This window comes from Bombyx mandarina, chromosome 09, assembly GCF_030267445.1.
Source record: "Bombyx mandarina strain Sakado chromosome 09, ASM3026744v2".
In the NCBI taxonomy this organism is placed as follows: domain Eukaryota; kingdom Metazoa; phylum Arthropoda; class Insecta; order Lepidoptera; family Bombycidae; genus Bombyx; species Bombyx mandarina.
Genome location: NC_143216.1, coordinates 7,731,658 through 7,742,648, shown reverse-complemented (window position 1 = coordinate 7,742,648; position 10,991 = coordinate 7,731,658).

Here is a 10,991-nt window from a genome sequence, read left to right as displayed (position 1 = left end):
TTTGGTATAATATTGCTTATTGGAAAATTACCTGCTGTTGGTTATTGTAGTACAATGTTAATAAAATAAATTAATTTAGAATTTTAGAATTGTCAAAGAAGTAAAAATTTTTAAAAGTAATAGTTGTAGTAACAACTAATTGTTCATCTAGTATTACAGAATAATAAAGATTTTACAAATATGTATTTAATTATGTTCGAAAAAGTTTATGGATAGTTTTTAATTTTATTGATATCCAATTGTGATGAGTTTCTAAAAAAACGGCAGAAAAAAAATTCTTGCATCAACTTCTTGAATCACGCCAACGACAATTTCAAAATATCTTGAATAAATACAAATAACGCACAACATTCGGACCGGTAACATTGGTTGTGAAGAAGTTGTCCAAATTTTGGAAAAAGTAGGAGTCAATGCGGTTCAAAATCGTGTTCTTCTTCTTTCTCCGTCTGTTAAACAACGCAAGATATAACTTAAAGGTTCCACTTCACAATCGGCCAAGATGGGCCAACAAATGATCGTCCATCATCGCCGCCATGATCGGGCAGCTCTCCACACAATCATGAACGTTCATTTTTTTTATTGCTTAGATGGGTGGACGAGCTCACAGCCCACCTGATGTTAAGTGGTTACTGGAGCCCATAGACATCCACAACGTAAATGCGCCACCCACCTCGAGATATTAGATATAAGTTAGATATAAGTCTCAGTATAGTTACAACGGCTACCCCACCCTTCGAACCGAAACGCATTACTGCTTTACGGCGGAAATAGGCGGGGTGGTGGTACCTACCCGTGTGGACTCCCAAGAGGTCCTACCACCAGTAATTACGCAAATTATAATTTTGCGGGTTTCATTTTTATTACACGATGTTATTCCTTCACCCTGGAAGTCAATCGTTAACATTTATTGAGTACGTATTTCATTAGAAAAATTGGTACCCGCCTGCGGGATTCGAACACCGATGCATCGCTAGATACGAATGTACCGGACGTCTTATCCTTTAAGCCACGACGACTTCCAAAGGTTAGATTGAAATTTCCTTGTTGGAAGCGTTCAAACCAATAACAGACTGTACTTTCGTTTGTAGTGTTCACTTCGTACACGTCATTAATGTTGTGAGCCGTTTGTACGGCATTGCTACCTCAACAAAACTCGTGTTTTATAATTACTCATATTTTAATTATGTTCATATTGATAAAAAAATATATAATGTTGTGAAAACAAATCAATAATCAATAAATTAATAATGTGTTCATTAATCATGTTAACATTTTTTGGAAACATAATGTGTTTCTTTAATTGGCTCATGTTTGTGAAAACATCCTCTGTACCCTGTGTCTAGTTAAATGCTGTTGAAACATTGTTGATTAAATAAATAAATAAATAAATGACTGTATTAGAAAATAGAATTCCCTGTTTTTTAAATAAAATTCATTTGAGTTTAGAATTTATTGTCAGCCTTGCATAAATTAGGTTTCAAATGGCAATTACTTTAGTATTGTAAAACGGAAGCTTCATAGATAACGAAGACCTTTTTGTTTTTGTCGCTTTGTTTTTATTATAAGATGTTAGTCGTTCATCATACGTGATTATATAATATGTGATTGGCACGTTAAGTAGCGTTATTTTATTAGAAGAACTGGGACTTGCAGGTTTTGAGCACCAGCATGTTAAACGTCCGGTCGTGTTTTTTTTTATTTTTTTATTGCTTAGTTTAGTGGACGAGCTCACAGCCCACCTGGTGTTAAGTGGTTACTGGAGCCCATAGACATCTACTACGTAAATGCGCCACCCACCTTGAGATATAAGTTCTAAGGTCTCAATTATAGTTACAACGGCTGCCCCACCCTTCAAACCGAAACGCATTACTGCTTCACGGCAGAAATAGGCATGGTGGTGGTACCTACCCGTGCGGACTCACAAGAGGTCCTACTACCAGTAATTACGCAAATTATAATTTTGCGGGTTTCATTTTTGTTACACGATGTTATTCCTTCACCGTGGAAATCAATCGTGAACATTTCTTGAGTACGTATTTCATTAGAAAAATTGGTACCCGCCTGCGGGATTTGAACACCGGTGCATCGCTTTAACACGAATGCACCGGACGTCTTATCCGTTAGGCCACGACAACTTGCTATGTCATGTTATTCTTTCGAAGGAAGGCCAAACTGTTTCATTCTCGATAGCTTACATTTATACTCATACATTTATTTGTTATCTCTAGACGAACGGACTGTACACGCATTTGTCAACCTATTTTTTGACCTCTGCCTTTCCGGTAAGAGAATGATACTGTCAAATTAAACACACAGTTGATAGGTACATGTAATGTCACATATTTCATAATCATCGTTCTTTCCAAGATACCATATGTATTCATATTTTATTAAAGCTTGTCTTAATTATGAAATTCAAACAAAACCGTTTCTCTTGCCGTGGTATTTTTATAACAAATATATAGATTGGTATGAAAAATCCTTTGTGCTGTTCTATACAATACAATATTGTGTTTAGCATTTTTTTTTTCCTACCTAAGCTTTGCCTAAGCCTTGAGAGGCTATTTCAGCGTAACCTTAACAAGTAGGTGAGCTCACGGGGCTCAAGCCGGAGTGATGCTAACACTGACCTTAGCAAGAGCAGAATATACCACCGGATCGGAAACGCGACCTACTGAGAAGATCCGACGAGTAACTCAGTGGGCTGTGCTTTTGCATTGATGATAGGTATTAGAAATATTTTATTTATGTTTAATATTTTTAATATGTGTAACATTATAGGTGTATGCAATGCACAGTACATGATAATTGATATATTTTTTTGTATTATATTTTATTATATACCTATGACCACAAATAATAAATAAATAAAAATAAAAAGTATTATTATATTTATTCTAACGGTAAATATCGCATTTAATATCTTTCGTAGAATTAGTTATTTCTGTTCATCTGACGGCTGTCTAGAAATTCATTACATTTACTTTTGTATTGAATGTTTTTTTTTTACAATTAGGCGTAAAATAAAAGGTACTCAACACTATCTCACTCATATAAATACTCAACACTATCTCACTATATAAACTTACGATTGGTTGTGGACGAGAACGAGAAGCCCTTATTCATTAATGGACAAGTAAAAGTTTGTGATGATGTCGCATGTTGTGTCATATAAGGCACTGGCAATATTTTCTGATAAAAATAATCATAAGTACGGTTTTGAAGAGCCAAAACATCCTTATTCAAAATACCTGATCTTCTTGTTTGAAAATAGATGGAAACATTCATATTATGATGCCATTTAGCTGGAATAGCCTTAGGCTACCAAAGACATGGTACTCTATTTATATTTAGCTCTTGAGATTTCATCCGTATAACCTCGATCTATGAATCAATATTATTTTTCGCAAAATTTATTTATTTATCTATTGATTTAGTTGCACCAACAAAGTGATCATCGATACAACGCATCATTAGTAGAAGAAAGTCGCAAGTACAATTACTTAAAAAAAAAAAAAATTCACTATTCGTTAAAGGAGATCATGACACATGTGCTCAACAAGTTTGAAAAAAATATTCCAAATGAGATATCGCGAATTTTGCGAAATGCTAAGATTTTTATTTTTTAAATGATTCGCCTTATTATTTACGTAATTTTTGTTATATTTGGTCATTTCTGGAATTTTCCCTATCAATAAAAGTTTATTGTTACTTATACACAATTTTATTAAAATATATGTGCATAAATGAACATGCACACTTTTACCACGATATTTGATGAAGGTGCGAAGTGCGCAAGTTCAGTTACGTGTTTTTTGTACGTGACCTTTTGCGAATCATTCATACGTAATATTATAAGCTCGATTCTTCTATGATTAATTTTGATGGATTTTAATTTTTAAATGAAAATACCTAATTTTATACTGTATATTTTTAAAATATTTCGTAACGTAATTATAATTAAAAACAAAAATATTAGCTAAAAACAATTGATATCAGTTGGATAAACCACACTACATACTTATTATTTACTTATTTCTTGCGAAATTTGATTATACAACGATTTGTATCACGAAGTTTCTTGTTTGGTTTTAAATCTATCACCCACGAGAGTGGTGCATGGGCACTAGCTAAATAGTTCTCACGAGCATACCGCTACCTAGTTAACTATCATTTTTCTAAACATACGCTTATGTGTACCATATTCTTACGCGAAGTTGAATACGATACTGCTGCAAACTGTACTGCAGGAGTAAAGTTATGGATATTATTGAAAGAAAACGTAAATGACTTGATGCGCATGCGCATGCATGACATATCAATGAGTTTTACTGAAGATGGTATGAAATATAAATAAAGTCTCAAAGGAATGTTTTTCTTCTTATATAGACCATAAACTAGTTTAAGTAATACAGTACAGAACAGTGGAACTAGACAATGTGATTCCGAATTAGCAACTTTATCGGAAACTATAAACTTTTATACAGAATCAACCAAAGAATCTCGATCAAACGAAACACAATCGCATAATGCAAATGTTTTAGAATTAGCGGAGGAGAAAGAACAAAAGAAAACCCTATTTAAACTGCCAATGATATAAATTTGATCGCATCGTAGTTTACAGAATATATAAACGATGATAAACGACGATAGAAGCTTTACCCATAACAATAATCAAATAGCAATGAAAAGAATTAAAAAAAGAATGCGAGATGAAAGTTCCTGGCAGGTGAAGAAGTAAAATATTCAAAAATTTTGGTAAATCATACCGTTAATGGATACAGGAAAAAAGAAGAGAAAATTAAGGGAGATCCATGTAGATGAATGAAAAAAGTGTAACGAATAAATAGATAAATTTGAAAGGATTGTTATTTTCAACTATTATTGGTGTTTGGTAAATTCTGAGCGTCAATAGAATTATATTTAAAATATAAGCCTAAACGTATGACACTGGTAGATTCGAAAAGACTAATAATAGCATAGAATATAATTTCCCAAAAAGTTTAAATACTGAAAATGTAGTAACTATTTGCGAAAATATGTTTTTACAGAATTTGGATATAAATGATAAAATTGTCTACACAGCTTGATGAATAATAGATGGAGTCAGAGAAAGATTTACGAGGATGTCATTCTGACCGGCCTAAAAAAGTAAATGATTCAAATAAAAAGGTTTATTGATCATATAAACCAATTTCCAAGAAACTCAAAGAGAAAATTTTGACAAAAAGCTTACTTATGCTAAAAGTGTTTATATCTAAACTGGACAAAAGATCAACAACGCCGTGAAAATGTTAAGCCAGCAACACTAGAACAATAGACCCTTGCTCTGTTTTCAACACAAAATTCAATATCGGATTTTTCTACCCTAATTATATTTATGCGTTACATGAAGGGGTAGGAACAAGCGGATGATAAAAAGAAAAAGCAATTGAAATACGAATATGAGAATTATTTAAAGGACAAAAAAGTTGTACGGGATATAAAAAGCACAGAAAAAGAAAAACCAGTAGCAAACTTGATTTAGAAAAAAATTTCTTTCTTGATTTAGAAAAAAGCGCACCTCAATCGGAAGTCGGAATTTTTCGCAAGCAAACTAAATACCCAGTATAAATTTTCACTGTTGATCATATTTTAACTAAAGGTGGTTATTGCTATATGCGGCTTGCTCAAATTGCGAAAGGGGAAGCCAATGAAATAGATGTCTATGGATTTTTTTACAAATTGGGGTATCAGAGAAATATCGTTCTGTCTGAGGGTGTGAATATGGTCTACGGTAATGTAACCCTTTCGATACTCAGCCTGCTCCGGTGTCTGGTATTCATCAAGCCTTTGGGCGAGACGATTAGTAATGACTAGAAAAGACCTTGTAGACGTGGCTCAAATGAGATATCGGTCTATAGTTCTTCAACAAAGTTTTATAACCTTTCTTAAAGAACAACACGACCCGACTCTTTGTCCACGGCAAAGGCGTAGTCTTGTTGTGTGTGACGGAATTATACAGACGTTGTAATTCCTTCAGGATAGGAACCCCTTCGGAATTTAGCAATTCCGTAGTAATTCCATCTTCACCAGGCGCTCTACCATTTTTGAGCTATTTCAAGGCTATCCGAATCTCCCTGATGCTGATTTCCGGGACATCGTCCGATTAATGCCGAGTATGCGGTGCTTGGCTGTCACTAGCTCGGATGGCGGGTGTAGGTAGAGAAGTGCGCATTGCGTAGAGTTTGCCTACTTTGTTAAATTGTGTACTACATAATAATTTTATAAAATTAAAATTTGCCGGAAACGCTATCTAATAAAATATAACCGCTATTCCCGTGTCAAGGGTTGAGTTAACGCCCCTTGATACTGGCGCATACGTAACGCCATAGCAATGCCTTTAGCCACCTTGAGGCTCGATTAATAAAATCATATAATTAAATCGGAATATCATATACGTACCGGCTACTGTAGTACAAAACTAACGTAAAAATGTACCTAATGAAAAATATATTTTTGAAACATGCAATGCATGAATGCATTTATATTATAGGTATTGTTTGAAATTGTTACTCGTTTGGCTTATACTTTTTTTGATAATGTAAGAGGTTAATTACAATTCAAGTTTGTTTATATATTATTTAGATAGCGTTTTGGGGCGCTTACGTGTGAACACGTCAAAACATGTTTATTTATTTAAACGTGTTTCAAAAATTATTCATAAATATTAATGTATTTAAATATTTTATAGGTAAAAGTAAAAAGTACCGATTATTGATATAATTTTTGCACCACCACAAAAAATATCCACTCTGCTGCTCTATAGCATTAAGTCCGCTCTTGCTTTTTTTTAGTCCACGGGAGAGATTTCTAATTCAAGTAATAAATTAAATTGTGTAATTTCTATAGTAAATAAATGAATAAAGAAACATATATTTTTAAATAAAATTAAGTTTTAAAATAAAAGTAAGCATTCCTCTTTTCGCTGTGATGAAACATAGAAAAATTATAATGACACATTTAAATTAATGAATAAAAACTGAAGTTCTAATAATGGTATTTTAGTGCGCTCATTTTACGTTATTTATCATCCATAGCATTTTAGGGTTATCACTCCTGTTACCTTTTGTGGAACAAGTTTAAAAGAGTTACAACTCTCAACAATACCCGGCATTGAAATAGGAGCTCATTTTACTTATATTCTTTAAACGTGATTGTGTATTTGTTTTTATTATGATGTTTTCAACTTTCATCTTCTTTGTTGTATACAATTATAACTTTCATTAAAACCGGTCCTATGGTTTTTATATTAAGCTCCAACGAACAAAAATTAATAATTAGACAAACAGTCGGAAGCCAATTATTATGAAAATTGGTGATACTTAATATGTTTTTTTGCATGATTAGCATTAGACCACCTAGAATCAATATTGCTCTCGAAGACAGCTAACAAAATATTGAAATTAATATATCCAAGTTTTTTTTCATAAAACTTGCGATATCCATATTCCATAATTTCCATAATTAGGGTCAACCCAGATTAGCCCAATGTCCGTTTACAAGAAACTATTAAGTATTGTAGCTTATACACAGGTACAAATAAATCGAGTGTCAATTGCGAATCAAAAAATATGGATTTTGAGGTTTTTCAAAACTATAAATTATGTACTAACCGTTTTGGAACGATTTATATAACACAGTTTATCGTTTGACCCAAAGATTAATATTCCAATAATAATATAGCAAGACAATCTCGAAGCACAACCTGATAAAAATAAGAAATTTAATAAAGACATTTTTCTGAAATTTCTCACGTAAAACGAACATTGCAACATTGAACGAAAATTGACTAATAGTATAATATAACTAATATAACTAAAATATAAATTCATTTAAATCATTTACGACATTTAAATATGGTGAATTCGTATTGTGCTTAAAGGGAATCGTTTCATACCTAGCGCTAGAGCTGATTATTCCTAACATTGTCATTATAAAAATGGCCTCGAAAATTTATGTTTTTATGATAACTCGTAACTACACTACACGCAATGATTACAAAGCAAGCAAACGCGCGGAATCTGTGTCCTCATGTCTCCTTGCTTAAGTATAGACTATGTTCACCATTCAACTCTCTGATGTTCACCAACTGCCCACTCCAAGATGCGAAGTCAATCTATATCTATACTAATAAATTATAAATCTACAATAGTTTTTACGGATGTTCCGTTATAACTACTGAACCATACATCCGATTAACTTGAAACTTGGTATCCATATAGAAAATACATATTAATGGATAGGCTAAGACTCCCTAATAATAATGACAATAAATAATAAAGTTAATTTTAAATGCCCAGTCTTTTTATAATTTCGTTGATGCCTGCACAGACATCTGATTTGAAGTTCACGAAATATGAAATCACTAAAACGAAAAGTAGGTACTTATGCCATGCTTAGCTTATAGTATGCCTAACTTCGCAAATCATTTTTATTTTCCGCTTTTATCTTAAGTACTTTATCCGAATTTAACAAATTAACTTTTCATTGCATATTAATTTTATTAAACACTTCTGAAAAAAAAAAGATTTTCACTGTCTAAAAAAAGGAGACAAGCTGAGAATCTAGTTCATGTTAAGTGGATAACAGAGACCAACTACAGGACACCGGGAATGCTCTCTTCACTAATAAGGTTATAGTCACAATTGCTTTAGAGTAACAGATGTTCTACACTTCAAACACATGATTACCAACTACACAACAGAATTGGACAAGTCGATCGTGCAGATTTTTATTAAACTAAGTGCTACTTACCTACCTTACTAGTAAGATAAGTCATTTCTGAGTGCTCTGACTTTTCAAACGAGGTTTGAAGCAAGCCCTCGGCATCGGCTTGCTATTGTCGCTGGCTTTGCTGTCGTCCAAGACATTTGATGATGGCAATACATAAGCACTCACTATCAGATGAGACTTAAGATCGTCTACCTTCCAAAAAAAACTAGGAATCTACATGCTGAAAGAAACACCGATATCCACTTTTCTCCTGCTCATCGTGGAATGGGATAATGTATTTTTCCCGACACAACAAAATAAAATGAATAAAATTAATAAAATTATTAATGATTGTAGTCGAAGTGAATGTGGTCAGATCTTGATAAAAATTAAATGGAACTACATGAGAAGTACCTGCTTAAAAATAAAAAAATAATCATCAATACGGTTCACGTAAAAAGGTTCGGACACATAAAAAAAAATACAGTCGAATTGAGAACCTTCTCCTCTTTTTTTGAAGAAGCATTATCCGTCTTCGCAAATTTAAAAAAATAACAACTTCAATTTTTTTATTCTCTCTAGAACAACAACGCACGAGATCGAGCGATCAAAAGCGATTGTATGTGGAGCTACAATTCTTATCGATCCCTCAATTCTTTAACTTTCGGTGATTTAAAGCCTGTTATGACGTCGTGGTGTTAGCTAAAAATAAATTAAATGATGTAATTATTTGAACAAATTACAAACGACTATCTATTGCCACATAAGCATTTGTACTTCATGCCTTCTATTGCATTTGACTTACGACATTTGTAATCAAATGTGTGTGGATTTTTTCTTTTGGTCCTCCTGAATTCATTTCTTGACAAAAAATCTAAGTTCTATGTATATTGAAATTGGGCTTTAAAGTAGACTGTAAAACTGAAATAAATTGCGTCACTTATTACGTATATACGAATTTGTAGGTAATTGTTGGAATCGAATTTTTATCACGATTGAGTTATCGACGTGGTTCAAAGTGTATCATTATTATCTAAATTGTTAAATGAATTGACAGTATTTATATAAGGTCGGCATAGTGCAAGAAAATGTATATTTTCACAAAATTCGTATGTAGGTCGTTTTGGGATTACATTAACGAAATAATTGATTACTATTCCGAAGTACCGAAATTTGTCCAACAAAATTGTCGTAAGTTTCGAAGAAGTCGTCGTGGCCTAAGCGATAAGACGTCCGGTGCATTCGTGTTGAGCGATGCACCGGTGTTCGAATCTCAGGCGGGTACCAATTTTTCTAATGAAATACGTACTCAACAAATGTTCACGATTGACTTCCACGATGAAGGAATAACATCGTGTAATAAAAATCAAACCCGCAAAATTATAATTTGCGTAATTACTGGTGGTAGGACCTCTTGTGAGCCCGCGCGGGTAGGTACCACCACCCTGCCTATTTCTGCCGTGAAGCAGTAATGCGTTTCGGTTTGAAGGGTGGGGCAGCCGTTGTAACTATACTGAGACCCTTAGAACTTATATCTCAAGGTGTGTGGCGCATTTACGTTTGTAGATGTCTATGGGCTCCAGTTACCACTTAACACCAGGTGGGCTGTGAGCTCGTCCACACATCTAAGCAATAAAAATAAAATATAAAAAAAAAGTTTAACCCGTGTATTTGTCATTGAAATAAATTTATGAGTTTTTGCAAATTAAAGTAGTCAATTTTATATATGATACAATTAAACAATTAGTAGTTTTTTATTTAACCTTAATGAAGAGCTTTTGAGGCTTTCATAATATCTAGCATGCTAATATTAGGGGTTTCATTGTGGTATTTCCAGTTAAAAAATAATAATTATGCTTTAAGTCCAATCTAAACTCTATTCTAATATAACTATATAAATCTACAGTGGTTTTTACGGATGTTCCGTTATAACTACTGAACCGTGCATCCGATTGACTTGAAACTTGATATCCATGTAGAAAATACATGTACTTAATGGATAGGCTAATATTTATTTTGGTTATTGGACTCCCTACACCAGTTGCAGGGGCATTAATTATGAGAAAATTGGTGGGGGTAAAAAATAATAATGTTAATTTGAAATGCCCAGCGAAGGGGACGGGTACAGCTAGTCTTCTAATAAAATTTGTCGATCATTTTAAAATGTGAATAAGGACCCTAAAATACTTAGATAATAAAGCTCTTATGGTCAAAAAGCAGTTCACCTGCTGAACAAT